Raw genomic sequence first — 16,369 nt, 5'->3', positions numbered from 1 at the left:
GAACCAAACCTTCATTTCTCAAAAGAGCAACTAGATAGACTGTATTTGAGAGCCATCAACACTATCAGCATTTAAAAGACAATGAGACAGTGAGAGTAAAAATAATGTGATAAAACAATTCACAACTAGTATCAGGAAAGTTGAAATTTCAACATTGCTGTCACTCTGCTGACTGAGTTGAAGAGGTGAGCTGATGTGGAGCTTTTTTAAGCTGTGATTGGCCTGCCAGCATGGATTTGTGTTGTCATGCTGAGGGCCCCTCTAATAGCCCAGAGGTAGCAGGTGGCTGCTGACTTACAGAGGCTTGCATCTATTTTATTATTTTTTGGCTCTTTTATCCCTGACAGATTCAAACACAAATAAATTCAATCAAGAAGCTCTACGTTTCTATGATTCCATTTGGTACCTGTAGCGAGCTGCAGCACATTTCTGAAATAGCATGACAACAGTCCCAGTGATGTGACTAGAGGTAAACAAGATGTTTTATATCCTGAGTGGTGATGGCTGGGCATCTGAAACAAGGAAGAAAAGAAATACAAGTTTCTTGTGGAGTTCACAAGGGGGAAAACCAGTTTACTTTAGGACAGAGACCTTAGAAATTTTTCCTTAGAAATCAAAAGGTGCAAAATAAAGCAAACTATTGTTTTGAGTGAAAGTCAAACAGCAGTATTTTGAAAACTGTACCCAAAATAATTAAGTGAAATTGTCAAGAATATAACCACAAAGTGGTTACACTGCAAGCATGCTCCTGAGTTTCCACATCCTTCACCATATGGAAGTTGAAAGTATCTTTCTATCACTTTAATGTTACTAAGAGATCATCATCCCTATCAGTGGTGAAAAGTTGACTGCTATGTGGTCCAAAGGAGTTTACTAGGTCTGAGTCAGTCTGTGAATGTCCTTGCCTCAGGTTGTTTGGTGAATGCTGCATATCTCTGAGGTTAGTCTGTCACAGGCTGTTCCAAAACCAGAGGTTTCAGCAATCAGTTGCTGAAAAGTAATTCTCCTTTAGAAGGCAAGTGTACAAGCATCGTGCTTTTATTCTACTCTAATAACAGAAGCTCATTTTTATGAAGTAGCTGCAGAATTGGTTGAATGTGAAGGTTAGATTTTTCCCAAGATCTGGATTACTTTTACTTTGTAGAGCTAAGTGTCCCAAAATAGGAAGAAAATATCAACTGGTAAATATTTTTAAATTTTGTTTTACTTGTCCTCTTCACAGAAATTTTTGAGAAGTCTGACAGTAACTGTTGAATCAAGGTAAAGTTATCCTTCATCCCATTTACATTTCACTTGTATTATAGGATGATCTATATATAACATGAAAGTACAATTTTCAAGAATTGTCTACTCAGTCTAAGTGAGGCAATCACTCTTCCAACGTGTGTCAGGGCCGAGAGATTTTAAGGCATTTTCATGTTCTGGTAAAAGGCATTTCTGATTAAATGATTCCACTAACTTTTATCCAGGAAGCAGTATTCCAAATTCCTATTCAGTCATTTCACCATATGGCTGAATTGCTCCTGTTTTCCTTCAATTTAAAGGAATAGATAGATGGTATAACACTGATTCCACCTCACATGACCCTGATCTAGTTTTCCTTTTTCTCCCTTCATTCCTCTGCAAAGAGCAGGAGTGATGTTAGGACATTCAGGTAATTTCCATACACTCTCCTGCTGCACTAAATCTTCATGTTTCTCTCAGTAAAACCCTCAGAAGATCAGAAGAGATGGAAGCAGAGAAAACTAGCAGAAATGTAAGAATGTGTCAAAAGACAAAAACATTGAGCTTTCTCAGTGAGCCAAAGCACAAAACTTGGAAGTGTCCAGCCACTGGGATTCGAGTGCAAAACTCCCAGCAGTTGATTTTCTCTTTTTCTCAGAAGCCTCCTCATGCAAAAGTCTACTGTATCTTAAAACTTAGCAAAAAGTTTATTCTACTTCCTTGCTATTTCAAAACACTTATCACGGAGTTAGTGATAATCAACATCTCTCTAAGACTTTGTGTCTTGAAGCTTTTGTCATATTATTTTTCTGTGAATATTTTTCTTATCATGTGGTGAAGGTGCCTAGTTTTACCTGTCTACAGAGTTTCACACTGATGTCCTGCCATTCAGTTCACAAGTCAGCACTTGTCTATGCTATCAAACCTTGCTGCATCAAAAATAAATTTTCATATAATTTTGAATTAAACAGTAGAAATTCCTCAACAAACATTTTAGGCTTTGCAAATTACGAATTACCTTTTCTGTTCTCTGTGTTAGTGGTCTGACCTATCAGTTGCAATCAATGAAAGGTTTCAGGAGAAGACTCACCTGTGTCTCTACTGAGTGGTAATTACAGGTAAATGCAAGCATAAAGTGGCACAAATACTCAAGTTCAGCCAATTAAAACTCAATTTAGAATCCAGGGGCAGATTATAGAGTAGAGGCTAAACAGGTTTATGTTTTCCTTTTCACAGATAATTTCAAACAATCCTAGGAATAGTCGTGGACCATTGCCTATATTCTGAACTTTTTCCTTTCAATCAAAATATGTCCCTGAACAGGCAGGAATAGCACAGGGTAGTAAAAAAGAAAATAACTGGATTTTGTGCCACTTCTTCTACATATGGAAGTTCCTTTTCCTATTTAGCCTTTTTTGACTTGTTTCTCAAAACAACCCCCACAAAACAAAGCAAAACAACAGAAAAACCAAAAATCCCCCTCCCAAAACAACCAACAACCAAAACTGACATGTAAATTTTATTATTCAGTGCAGCTATACAGCCATATATGAACAAAAATGACAACCGAGGACAAATTGTCTCAATGAGGAAAACAAGAATCACATATACATATATATTTCTCAGAAAGATTTAATTCGGACAATGCTTCAGAAAAAAATCCCAAAAAGAAATGAAAAGAGAGATTATTAATACAGAATACATTTAAAAGATTTAGAGAACTTTAGGACTGAGTCAGACCAAATATGCTAGTCCAGAAAAGAATAAGCTAATTGGTAACAGTGCTTGTAAACACACTTGTGCTATAATGTCCATTGTTCTACTTAGTCTTCTAAAAATTTGGTTCTTTCATATCTACATGTTTAGCTATAAAGTACTGCTGAAGAGGAAATTGAAAAAGAGCTTATTATTTCAGCTATACTTGATTCAAGAGACTTGGATTCAAGTCCCCAGACTTGGATAACTTTGGTTCATTGACTTTGGGCTTCAGACTTGCATCAGCAAAAAGGAGGTGGTAAATCTGTAACTCACAGAAGTAGAATGCACATTAAATGTTCCCAGCATTTCACAAGCCTGCAAGATGCTAGAGCAATAAATGTCGTGGAAGGCTTAGAAATAAAGTGTTTAATGAATGACTCATATCCTTGTCTTCCACAGTATCCTCTCTCTTTATCCCAAGTAAGAAATCTAACCCAATTAATTTGTTTAATGTTTCCAAACACATCTGGGAAAATGATATTTGCTCTCTTCACTCTCTTCTATAAAATGAATGCAGTTTGTGTAGTAGTCACTTCCAATAGGATAAATTCAGACAGATGCCCTCCATATATACCTACCAAAAGTGTACTTAGTGCCTGTGTGATGAGAGAGACTCTGAATGCTCACACTTTAACAAATTTGAATCCAGTGTTTTGCTGTTCTTTTTTTTTGTTTGTTTGTTTTTCTTTTTGCAACTAAATGCTTAGGGTTCCAACCACAAATACTTAAACTAAAATGAGCTGGAGACATAGTTTTAAAGGTAGACTATGATAAATGCTTTTAAGTATAACCATGTCTTCACAGAAGCATTTTTTTCTAGTTTCTTTGTAAGAGAAAAAGTAACCACACCAATATATCAGGAACTTTGGTTACTAAAGTAGATTTTAGTTGATGTAATAGCATAAATTACATCACTGGAGGGAATTTCTACCTTCCTGAGGAAAGACTGCTGAGAAAATTTGCTGGTGACATGCTGTAAGGCTTCGAGGTAGGTACATCCTTCAAACTGAATTGAATGCTGCAGGTCCATTTCTAATTAGAAAGGTTGTGTAGTACATATGTTAACTCCATATATGCTGTGGTTTTTATACTGCTGTATCTATAAAGCTTTTCAAAATATGAGGCTTTCTGCACATGTGCAGAAGATGAATCACTGTTTCCACCTGCAAAGACTCCATTTAGCCTGTTTGCCTACAAAACTTAGTGCTTGCCTAACCAAACAGTATTTGTGAGGTTCTCTGCCTTTTGAGCTTCCCAAAAGTTTGCCACATCTGATACTATTAAATATTTAGAATCTAAAAGGAAATTACACTTTAAAAATCATTTCTTGAGTTGAAAACACAGGATTCAAGTTGTTCAGTAGAAAAGCCAGACACTATGAGTCAGTCAGTGTGTGCAATGCTTTAATTTCTCTAATAAGACAGCATAATGGCCCATTATTGTTTTTACATGCCACCTTACTGTGCTCTTTGGACAAATTTTCTGTCAAATTTTCTTTTAGCCTCCATATATTACATTTGTATTGACCCTAGGCCCTTTCAAAATATTATGTTAGAGAAATATTGAAGTGTTTCACTAAATGTGTTCAAAGCCACTTATAGCCTTCCAGTAAACATCTTGTTATTCATCTCTCCGTTAGAGGTATTATATGGTGGTTTATGGATATGGATATGTATATTTATACCTATATATACATATGTATCTAGAGGTGTACTTTTATATGTATAACCATAAATACAGACACGTATGTATGAAAGTACACATATACACACTTGTATATAGGAATTGTAAAAACCTAAATACTTGTTGTTACATATATATATATACAGAAGCACATTAAGAATTCACAGAAAATTTGATAGATCAACTAGAGCAAAAGCAAGCTCTGCAGCTGGTAGTTCTTATGCATTCCAGTGCAGGCTTCTTGTTCAGAGGATTCTTTTGATCTATTTTTGTTAATGGGTGCAACAAAGACCAATTCAGCTTGAACAGCCCTAAAAATTGGTAACATATATTATTTCTTATACACCCTGTGGATTACAAAAGACCTTAACACTGGAACAATTTATGGTGTTGGTGCTGAGGCCCTGGAACAGGTTGCCCAGAGAAGCAGTAGATGCTGCATCCCTGGAATTTTTCAAGACCAGGTTGGATGGGGCTCTGAGCAGCCTGGTCTAGTGGAAAGTGTCCCTGCCCATGGCAAGGGAGTTAGAGGTAGATGTTCTTTAAACTTCTTTCTGACCCAACCCAAGCCATTCTACGATTATCATATGATATGGTATGTTATGATATTTTGAAGGGCAAAATTAATGTATGAACACTTTGTACGTGTTTACTCTTATTCATACATCAGCTTTTAGCTCAAATATCTCTTCACCTTTCTCCGGCTGTTTTTATCCTGATATGTTTATTGACTGAAGTCATATTCCCTCCAAGTTCTTCTTTTTTGCTAGTTTAAGGAAACCAGAAGTTTGCAGTCCCTTCTAAAAAGGTATCTTTCTTCTAGTCATAATAAATAGATGAAACAATTAAATCAGATTTATGTCTGACTTGAGTTTGAATGTGCTTCACTACAGAATGTATGGACAGAATTATGTATACTGTTTTAAAAGTCTCATGGTATGTCCTACATTTATATAGATGTTTCTGTATTTCTTTACTGGAAATCTCTTTGGTTAATTTCCTACTTCCATGATTCATTGCTGGTTTTTTCAAACACCAAAAAGGAATGATATTTTACTTTTTGTGTCCAAAATGACCTCAACACTTTAGTTGGGAAATAAAGAGAAGCTGTTGTGTATTTCCCACTGAACATGTTAAATTCCTTTAAAAGTGTTTTGGGAAATTCACGACATTGTGAAGAAAAGGTGTGACATGTATTCCTAATTGTAAATACAAACAATAATGGTATAGACTGATGACTCATTCAAACTGAAGTATGTACACAGATAGTAATGAAATGGAGCAGAGAGCTATGACAAGATTGTGCAGTTATGTAAAATAACAGTTACACAATTAGGAGTTTTTAAACCCTTTCAAATCATCATAAATACAAATACAAATGCACCAGGCAGACAAATATTTTGTGTTTGAAAGTGTTTAATCAGAAAGGGAAAAAGTGTTAATATTAATTTTGGAGGAAAATGTCTTTCTTAATTTTCTGTTTTACAACAAGAAAATAGAAAGAAAATTATGAGGAGAGGAGTTTCTGATGGTATTTCAGTTTCTGTTCACATTTTTCCTAGTGATACTTTCATTTCTCTTCACACCTCTTTGAGAAAATATAAAGTAGAAAAGAGGAGAAAAAAATAAGAATGAAATATTTTGACACTTTCCTCCGGTAGATATTTATTAGAAAAAGAGCTTGCATTAAATGAGAAATTTTAATCTCTGTTCGTCTAAAAAACACCAGCATATAATGAAGTCATTTGTTCTCTTTTATTTCCTTGAACATCCATCTTGTTTCCCACATTTATAGATCTCTTAATTCTGTGAAGTGCAAAGTTTGGTACCATTTCCTGTTTCTCTAAAAACTCAAACCCACGCAGGAAGCAAATAAATAAACAGAAAACATGAAATGTTTCAGGACTTGGAATGAGACTTCTGACCTTCAGGTTAGTCTTTGATTGGTGTTACGGATGAGCCACTCTATTGGCCAGGTCCTAGTTGTGCTATGAATTGTATAAAACACAAACACAAACCAGGAGTTCTTGTTTGAGTAAATCAACTGTCTAACTCTTGGTAAAAAAAGCCATGTGGTACCTGCAGGCTGGGAGAGAGAGAGAGGGAAGATGTAAGGAAGAAAAGAAAGAATGAGATAATTCTGATCAGTGTAGAAGAAGGGGATTTCACAGATGAGAAACTTTCTATAGGCAGGAAAAGGAATTAATGAGGATGAACCTGTAGAAGCACAGTCAAGTAATATTTAGGAAGCTCTAAGCAGCAAGTATTGTCACAGAACAGTGTACAAATGCACTTTCCAGAATATGTAGGAATATCAAGCAGAGATGGGATCTGACATTTCAGTAGTAAACAAGAAAGACTGAGCAGATGAGCGCTCCAAAGAGCCTTGGATGTAAAAATAAGTAATCTCTATTTGATGTGATAGAAGCGGAATGAATAGAATGGTGCATATAGAGAGGGCTGTCATTACCAAAGCAATGAGCTATGAAAATGATATTTTGCTGAAGCACTTTGAATATGGTGAGAACCTGAATGAAAGCTTTATTAGTGTGTCTGTATGTGGAAAGAGATACCTTGTGATGGAAATTAGTTGTACTGAAAGTTTCCTGTAGCTAGAATCTGACAATGCAAAAAGATGATGGAGTCACATCATTCAGTTTTGAGATTCATATGATTAGGTCTTTTAGTGATAAGGGACAGGATGGTGATTTTTAAAGAAAATTTGAAAAGAGGAAGAGTAATGAACTGAGGGAGAAAAAAATCCCACCAAAACAAACAACTAAAGAAATCCAGATCCCACCTTAATTTTTGCCACCTTCAGCTTGTGTTTTTAAAAATCAGACCAGTAGTCAGGAAGACAGGCTAAGATTTTAAACAAGCAGGAAAGGCCAAATCTTTATAGCAGAGATAGATCTACGAATGTTGATCTGCCTGAAGGTGCAGAAACAGTGAATATAGTGTTTGTGAAATAACTTTGTGGATTTTTTTGCCCAGTGGTTTGATATAGATCAAAAGAAGAAAATCAAGTTATGATATCTGGAGAACAAGCTGGAGAAAGGGCACTGGAAAAATAAAAAAATATATATATGAAAATCTGGATTAGTTTTTATGAAATTTAACATAAAATCCCTACAAATGACATCTGTAACTGCACAATTGCCACAACAATGGCAAAGGGATAATTCTAAAACATCTTGGTCATGCAGTCAAACAAGCCCATCTAGGCCTGAGTAAATGTTTTTGTGAGACAAATGTTATTGCAGAAAAAGGATTGTACATCACACACAGAAAATTGCACACATGCAAAAAAATTGGCTGATAAAAAAGAAAACACGTAAATCAGTGTTCTGAAAATATTTTAAAAGCACAATGTAAAATTAAATGCATGAAAGCTTTTTGAGTGGAGATGTGGCAATAAAAAAAGCGATATTTTGTAATATGCATAACACTGATGAGACGTGCTACACTTTTTTTGCGATTTTGGCACCTCCACTTTTTTTTTAATGTTGATAGAATGAAATTGGCATGACATACTCCTGACTCCTCTACAAAGAGAGGACAGGAAATGACATTACACAGTGCTTTTCCTTCTTTAAAAAAAAAAAAAAAGAAAAAAAAGAATTGATTCGTTATTGATTTTGTTCCTTCTGTGGGTTGAGGTTTGGATGAGATGACCTCCTTATTCCTTTCCAACCTAAATCAGTCTAAGAGCTATGATAATGGCATTTTCATAAAATAATAGGAGCAAAGGGCATAACAGCAGCTATTTGACATATTCAAAAGAGAAATGACACGTTTCCTCACATAAAGAGAGCTAGTTATCATTAAAAAAAGATTGAAAGTGCTTGAAAGAAATTTATTGGATTCCTCTTCCCTTGATGCTTTGATTTCAAAGTTGCCTGAATTCCCAGTGATGTGCTTTAGCCAAACGCAAGTTTTGCTGCAGTCACACACAAGTGACTGGGCTCCATACAAGGTTAAGTAGATGAAATGCAATGTCCCGTGGTTTGACATGGGTCAAAGTAGGTGAAGCAGTTGTCCCTTCTGGCCCTCCACTCTGTGAATCTATGATTCATGTTAATCTTGTTCAGAGTCTAGTTTTTGGTAAGCTGTTCCTTCCTGATAACATTTTTGTTTTCTCCACCCTGATCTGAAACAATTTTCTATGAAGTGACAGATTTCCCAAGGGAAATATCACAGCTTCATGATTGTACTTGATGGCACTAACTTGGCCTTTAATTTTGAGACTACAAGTAAGTTTAAAATCAAGTGTGACAAAGCTAGAGGTATGTGAAAAAACATCTGACATCTTTAAAATTATTTAAAAATACTTACTGAAGGCACATGCTAGCTAAATATTTTTTTCCACAGACAATTGAAGATGCAAAGAAAAGACTATAAGGATGATTTTATTTAATTTTTATTTCCTTTGCACCTTTTTCAGGAATAAAAAGAAGATTAAAGATGTTCTTAGATGGTTAATGTTAAATATTCAGGTTCAGAGTTTCAAAGATGCCTATGGGATTTGAACTCCTTTTTCCTATTAATTTTAAAGCAAATATTCAGGTAAGCCTCAATCTTTAAGGAAAATTGTGTCTGAATCAGTGCATCAAAATATCTCGTCTCCTGAACAGCTTTGTCAAATATACATCCTGTCTTTCTCGATTATTCTTTTTGTTGTTGTTGTTGTCGATGATGTTGTCACATACGGCCCACTAATGCGCTAAATACCTTCATCATTGCCTTAGCCTCCCCGAGTCTAGATAATAATAAGATAATAGACATTAATTAACTGACTGATAATACTTTCTGATCTGTACTTAACTAATTTTTAAATGGTGACACTTAAAGGAATTTCTTTTTGTGAAAAATAACCAAAACCAGCTCTAGGTGTTAGCAAGCTGATCTTCAGAACCAGATTATTAGGGAATTCTAAATGTAAAACTATTAACTGGATGATCCTTGATCCCTGACATGAGCTGCCATCCACAGCCCAGTTGTTGCCTGCTCATCTCCCTGTGGGAACCACACTCTTAAGGAGATTACATTACACAAATAACAATGAGCCTGGATAGAGGACAAACCAGGAGAGAGTCCATTAAACCTTTCACATCATTACAAGCCTCATTGTTTTGCAGATGAGCAACATAAAGTAGAACATATGCATGAGGCCTCTTACTGACACTCTGGGTGCTGGGGATTTCAACTATCTGAACCTGGTTGATTGCTGGTAAATGAATAAATAACCTTGAGATAATCCTTCCGTTTTGCTGGAAAGGTGCCCTGCTAAAATAGGAGACAATACAAAATTGTCCAGATTACCTTTATCATCTTTTTGGTTCTCTGTTTTCTATGTACTATCCTGTAATTGCTGTGGTCCCTGCTTTTTGCCATCTGCTCACATCAGAAGTTGAAACTGGTGTTTGGATTGAATCTTATTAAGCTGGTCCAGGGGAGGAAATAAAAAGAAAATTATAGGTAGTCTTCCCATAGTATCTGATTTAAGGCACAGGCCACCTCTGAAAAAGATATTTTTCATGGGGACCTGGAGTTCTGAAGTTATCAATTTCCATGGTTGTATGTCACAACAAGTGGATAAAAAGTGATTTATTCAAAGTTTAACTGGCTGGTTTATCTTTGTAATGTGCTCCTACAAAAGCTATTTTTTATTTTTTGTGCTGGGTGACTCTTGATCATATTTTATTTATTCATACTTAATATTAATTTTCATGTGATTTTTTCCCCAACATTATTTTCATGTAATGTCAAAATGATGGCTTGTTTATTCGATTTTTGAGGTATTGCAATAATAGCAGAGAGCTCTAATTTTAGATCAGCACACCAGTACACAAGCTTTGAGAGGTTTCATTTAATGATAAGGTGCATACCTGCAAGTAATAGCTTGCTTAGCCAATTCTAGCTTAATACTAGAATTCCTTCTTAAAGAGAGAGAGAGAATGACAGAATAATAAATACTAATCTTTTTGAACCTCCAGGAATAACCTTTAGGATCAGATTCAGATCTATGATGATATTTTAGCAAAGAACTTCATAATATTTTTCCACTTTAGGGTGAACTGAGCAACTAAATTAAGTCAGGAAAACAGATTCTTATTGTGCTAAATGCGAAAGACATTAATGCCTATTACTTTTCTCTTATCATATAGACTTGTTCCTTTACTAGCCTATTTTTTTCACTCCAGGTAGTAATCTGTGACACTAGTAATGATCCTAATTAGCAATGCTTACTAATATCTTGCATTTATATACCCTTTTTCCCTGAAGGACCTTAAAATGTTGGGTGGTTTGAATGAAGATGATCCCAGTTTGAATTCAATCTTATCAAAATTGGTTCATATAATGCAGCTCTCTGAGTCCAACAGGGCTACAGATAGACTCTGAGAGCTCTACCAGTGACTCCTAATTTGGGATCGTGCATTTCCTAGGGACTAAATGAGATGTGAAAGAGGCTCATTGTTTGTGTATGTTTAACCAAAGGGGAAAGAAAAAGTCTCACAGTGACTATGGGTGAGAAATTCTTAACAGGTCGGGTAGGTTTGCATACCCAGTGATTATTGTACCTTACTTATTTAGTCTAAATTTAAAAAGGCAGTGGTGGGTGAAACTGAAAAGGTTGAGTGGTTGAGACAAGATTTGTTAAGAACACAGTGATACTTAACCAAAGCAAACAGTCAAAACCCAGGACCTATAGGGCTGATTTTCAGAAGAAAATAATTTTTAAAAGAAAGGGTTCTCATGTGACTTCTCTTAATTTTAAGTTCTGCCTGGACATGAGTGCCAAAATCTTTTTGGTAGAAAAATAAAATAAAAAAAAAAAAAAAAAAAAATATATATATATATATATATTTTGTGAACTGAGGTGCCTTTTAAAATTATTTTTATAGGTGATTATTCATCACACTTCACACACCTATAACAGCAAGAGATCTTTTTTCATTCCTGAAGAAAAGCCTTTTCCTCCCTATAAAGCAAAGAAGTAACACCACAGATCATGAATTCACGTGCAGCTTCAATGTGTCTAGAGGAAAATATCTCAGGCAGGTGGGTTGATGAGGGGAGGAAGGTGGTGGGGAAGAGAGAGAGAGAGAAGGCAGGGCGGGAGGAGAGATGGAGGAGAGTGAGGTTGACTCATTTTATTTCTCCTCCAATATTTCTCATAAATCCATTTAATTCCCTCCTTGTACTCTGAAAGGAAGGTAACATCTTTCCAGGTTTCTAATCACAAACCCTTCACTTCTCGTGGAACTCTTCAATTATTTTCCATCAGACCTTGCAGATCTATTCACTTTCTGCTGCTTTCCTCTTACACTATTCAGTGTGAATGGGCAAACTGCTTATAAAAAGCCTGGGATTAGAAATGAGGGGCTGTTGCAGTTTATTGGTCAAATCCAAGCAGAATTACTCTCTGAGGAGTTGAAGGGAACTTACTTGGAATCTGGCTGTATTTCACTTGAGTCCTCTGGGTCCCATTAGTCCCTCACTTTCATTATCCTAAGCACCAATTCATTTCACTTACTCTCACCTTTCCCCATGGCCATATTGCTTACAATACCATGATAAAATGATTTTATTGCTTTGTTTTTGTCTATGAAATTTTATGGACATAATAAATAAAATACACTTTTTCTGATGTATTTGCAACAGTAACTATACCCTATTGCATACAAATATCAAATTCATGCCCATTGCATGAATATTTTGTATGAAGACAAGTCCTAGAAATAAATAAATAGCTTTAGCATATCACTAATGATTCCATAATAAATACTTCTCCCATTATAAATCAATTGTGTATTACTTTATTTAGGAAAATCACTTTTACTGCTGTAAGTGTTCATATCTTGTGAAACAGTTGATAATATTTTTATGTTAAATACAATGGTAATCATGCTGAATACTTTAGACAGCGTCCTGCCTTTCCAGATATGTGTTTAAAGCAGTTATTTGGCTCAAGTGAACTAATTTTCATTATCTATTATTATGAAGTTTCTAAATATACTCAACATTGTGTGCTAGCTGTATAAGGTTTACAGCTGACATCTCAAGTGCTTGTTTAACATCCCATATTTTTCATCAGTGTGGGATTGTATTTATTATCTAAATGTTCACTGTTAGTCCCATATCAGTTATGAAATTGTAATGCTTGCATATGTAAGTTACAAATGTAAGTTAACCAGAGTTTTCTGAGGGAATTGGAAGGGTTTAGAGGACAAGAGTGCTTTGATGAATGCTGATCAGTTAGTGAGAGACCAGAGTGTCTCACCTTGCTTTTGATGGGTGCATATTTGCAAGTCTACTTAAAAAAGTCTGATGACTTTTGATTCATTTTGTGCATTTCTTACAGGTGGCCATTTTCATAAGTTTTTTTGGCAGGTAGGGGAAATTTTTTTATTTCTTAAATGTCTATTGCAGCCTTCATTTAGGGCCAAGTTGAAAGAATTGTTTTATTCTTACTGAAAGGAGTGTGTAGAAAGCTGGGTTCAGTTCCTCCACCAGGGTAGCAGCAGCAGCTGCTTATTCACTAGATAATTTCTGAATACCTTGACATGATTCAAAGCCCTCTTGTGTTTAAACTGGGTCTTACAGGTGTAGACCTCTCAGAGGCAAATGATTTTATCTTGTATGATCAAGTTTGTGGGTAAAAAAACTTAAAAAAAATACCCAGGTGTTCTATTTTTACTTTCTCAGAATCTTGAGTCTACCTTATTAATTTTTGTTAGTAGATTTGAGACCTTTGTGTCTTGTTTTTAAATTGCTCAAGGTGTTTCTCTTCCCACACAGGTTGTAACTTGAAAACCGCTAAGCAAGTTTATGATGACAAGTTCTATCCAAAGACTTTATGCAAATCGGATTCATAGTGATTTTTGGAATTAAGAAACATAATGAAGCAAATGAAAAATACGCAAAAATAGGTGAGGAATTATAGGGTGGGAGTACACTGGTGGGAGTTCTCAACCTACCTACTCAGTAGCCAAAAGAATCTCTTTTCCCTTTTTGTTACAACACATTCTACTGACTTCTCTGTGGTTTGGAAGTTAAAAATTTCTCAAATGGCCTAAACTAGTACTAGTCCAGGCAGCAAAGTCATCTCTAGACTGAAGTACAACTGTGCATCATCAAAAATAGGTTGCCCTATGCTGAAAAAGAAAAAGAAAACAGATGGCATGCAAAACCAGAGCTGTGTGAATTTTCTGTCCTGTGACAGATTTTTGAAGGTGAGTTTTTTCTATATCAGTTTGGAATATAAAGTAAGAATCTAGGAATATCTCCATCTCTCTCTAGAAAAATAACCAGTAACATAGAGAATAAAGAAAGTGAGATAAACTTACTTATATTCTTTTCATAGTATTGAAACAATGCATTTCAGAGGTTATATCTTATTTTTAAAGGTTTTATTCTGAGTTAAACAGAGAATTTCAAAATGAGAATCTTACTTGTAGCAAAACATTAAAATTTCTGTTTTTAAAATATCAGTACAAATTATTTGATATTTGGAATCCTTTTTTTCAGACCTGGGGTATTTTTTTTTTTTTTTCCAAAGGATTGTTCAAACTGAATGTGTTCCTGATACAGCTATGGTTTTGTCAAATAAATGCTTTCTATGAGAAAAAAGAAAAATTAAAAAATACAATCAAGTTCATCCAATGTATGAACAAAACATTTCTGTCAAGCCACCTACCATTTTATTCTATATATATCTGAACTTTTCATTTAACAACAATCTCCACTCACTTCCTCATGGAAGTTTAGGCGGTGCAATTTTTAATGTTCTCTTCAGACTTACATTTTCCTGTAGGCCCAGTAAATGCAGTCAACTGAACACAAAAGGTTCGCAACACCCATCTCAGTGATGCTCGTTTGTTGCTGTCACTTTCTGTTGTTTTTTCTCTCTTTTTATGACATAATGTAGCTTTAAAGATGTAATCTTATCTGGTAAAAAGTGCTTACCTCCATAAATCTTGTTGCACCTAATGGAAATATCCTTTGCCTAGAAGAAACACTGGACAAAACAGATAATCCAAGTATTTTGGCAAACTTGAATACTTGGAGGTTTTGTCCCTGTTACCTCTCAATAACTTGTTGTCAGTATTCATTTCCATGCTCTATTTCTGGGTGCTGGCAAGATGCTAATAAGAACAATTTTTCAAGCTGGTTCTAGGTATATCTGATGTATGTTCAGACACTATTTTGAATTATCTACTCGAGAAAGATATTCAAGTTTATTATCTTCTGACCTAACTGAACTCATAAGATATCCTAAAACTGAACTTTATTTCATTAATACATCCTTCGTTTCTGTCAAAATTTTAAAAATGTTAAAATAAGAAAGTACAATATTTGCAAGTCCTCCTTCTCCTTCAAAGAAGTGAACAAGTTAATTTGTTAAAAATTTATCTTGAAATGCCATGCTGCCTTTCTTCTGTAAAATAAGAAAAAATCAAACCTTTGATTTCCGTAATTCACAGCCTTCCTTTAATCTGAAGTTTTAAATATCCATTACAATATTACAATTATGATTTAGTACTCGCAGTATTATTGACTTGTCCAATAGCAGCAACAAAACACAGCAAATCATCCTAATGACATTGTGGAGAAACTAATTAGTAAATTAGGACAGAATGTTAATCTACTCTAATGCTCAAGCAGGACAAACTTATCAATCCTTATCATCTTGAGCTTTCTCTGACAACAAGAGCAAATACTTTTCTAGCTCACATTGGGTAGTAATTCCAAATAGGGTATCAACGTATCTAGCTTACTATTTTCCCAATTGATTTAGAATAATCTGAAGTATTGTGTTTGAGTTGTTTTGGTTTTTTTAATATCAATATCATCAATATCAATATCATCTTCTTCTCTTTCTGATATCCATGAATAAAAAGTATGTTAGAACAGACTGTGTTAAGGTACTTAAAAAAACCCTGTTCCTGAAGTAAAAAGATCACTTCTGATAAAAGTCCCTGCAAAGTTCTGTATACTGTGTTGATAACTAACCCAGAAAAAATACAAGCAAGCACAGTACTACTGAGTTTGGGAGGAGAACTAAGAAATGAATGGTCAAAAAAGTACAAGGAAGAGTTCAAATAAGCATATCAATAACAAGATATAGTGATTTTGGTATTAAATTTATGAAAGAAGGATCAGGTCCATTTATATTAAAGATCACTTAATGAAGGCATATTTCTTCACCTGGTAAGGCTTATCTTAAGGGCTAATATCACTGCTTTTTTTCTTTTTTTTTTTTTTTTAATTAAAATGAATCTATAGTTTTACTTAATTTACATAATAATGTAAAATGCTCAAGAATTTTATTTAAAAGTGCAAGGAACTGGTATAAAAAGAAATAAAATGACACCTGAAAATGAGCAGGTTTAAGCTAAAATATCTGATAGTGCTCCTTGCTCTCCTTGACTCAATAACTGGATTCAATGATGGAAATCCAAATCAAAGAAAAAAGGAAAAAGAAATCCCAGAACCGTAAGAAGCAAATGGTTGTATAAGAAAAGAAGAGGACTGAAATCGACAAAGATGTTGAAGTATCTACATTATAAAAAATCTGTCCATGAACACATAAATACAAACACTTTAATAATTACAACTATGATTGAATACAGCCATTATCCTGCATTTTGGCCTACACTGAATTATCCTTCTGATTCCCAGAAGGAATTATTAATCCCAC

Source organism: Aphelocoma coerulescens, chromosome 3 (assembly GCF_041296385.1).
Source record: "Aphelocoma coerulescens isolate FSJ_1873_10779 chromosome 3, UR_Acoe_1.0, whole genome shotgun sequence".
In the NCBI taxonomy this organism is placed as follows: domain Eukaryota; kingdom Metazoa; phylum Chordata; class Aves; order Passeriformes; family Corvidae; genus Aphelocoma; species Aphelocoma coerulescens.
Note: the sequence above shows the minus strand (reverse complement) of the source record.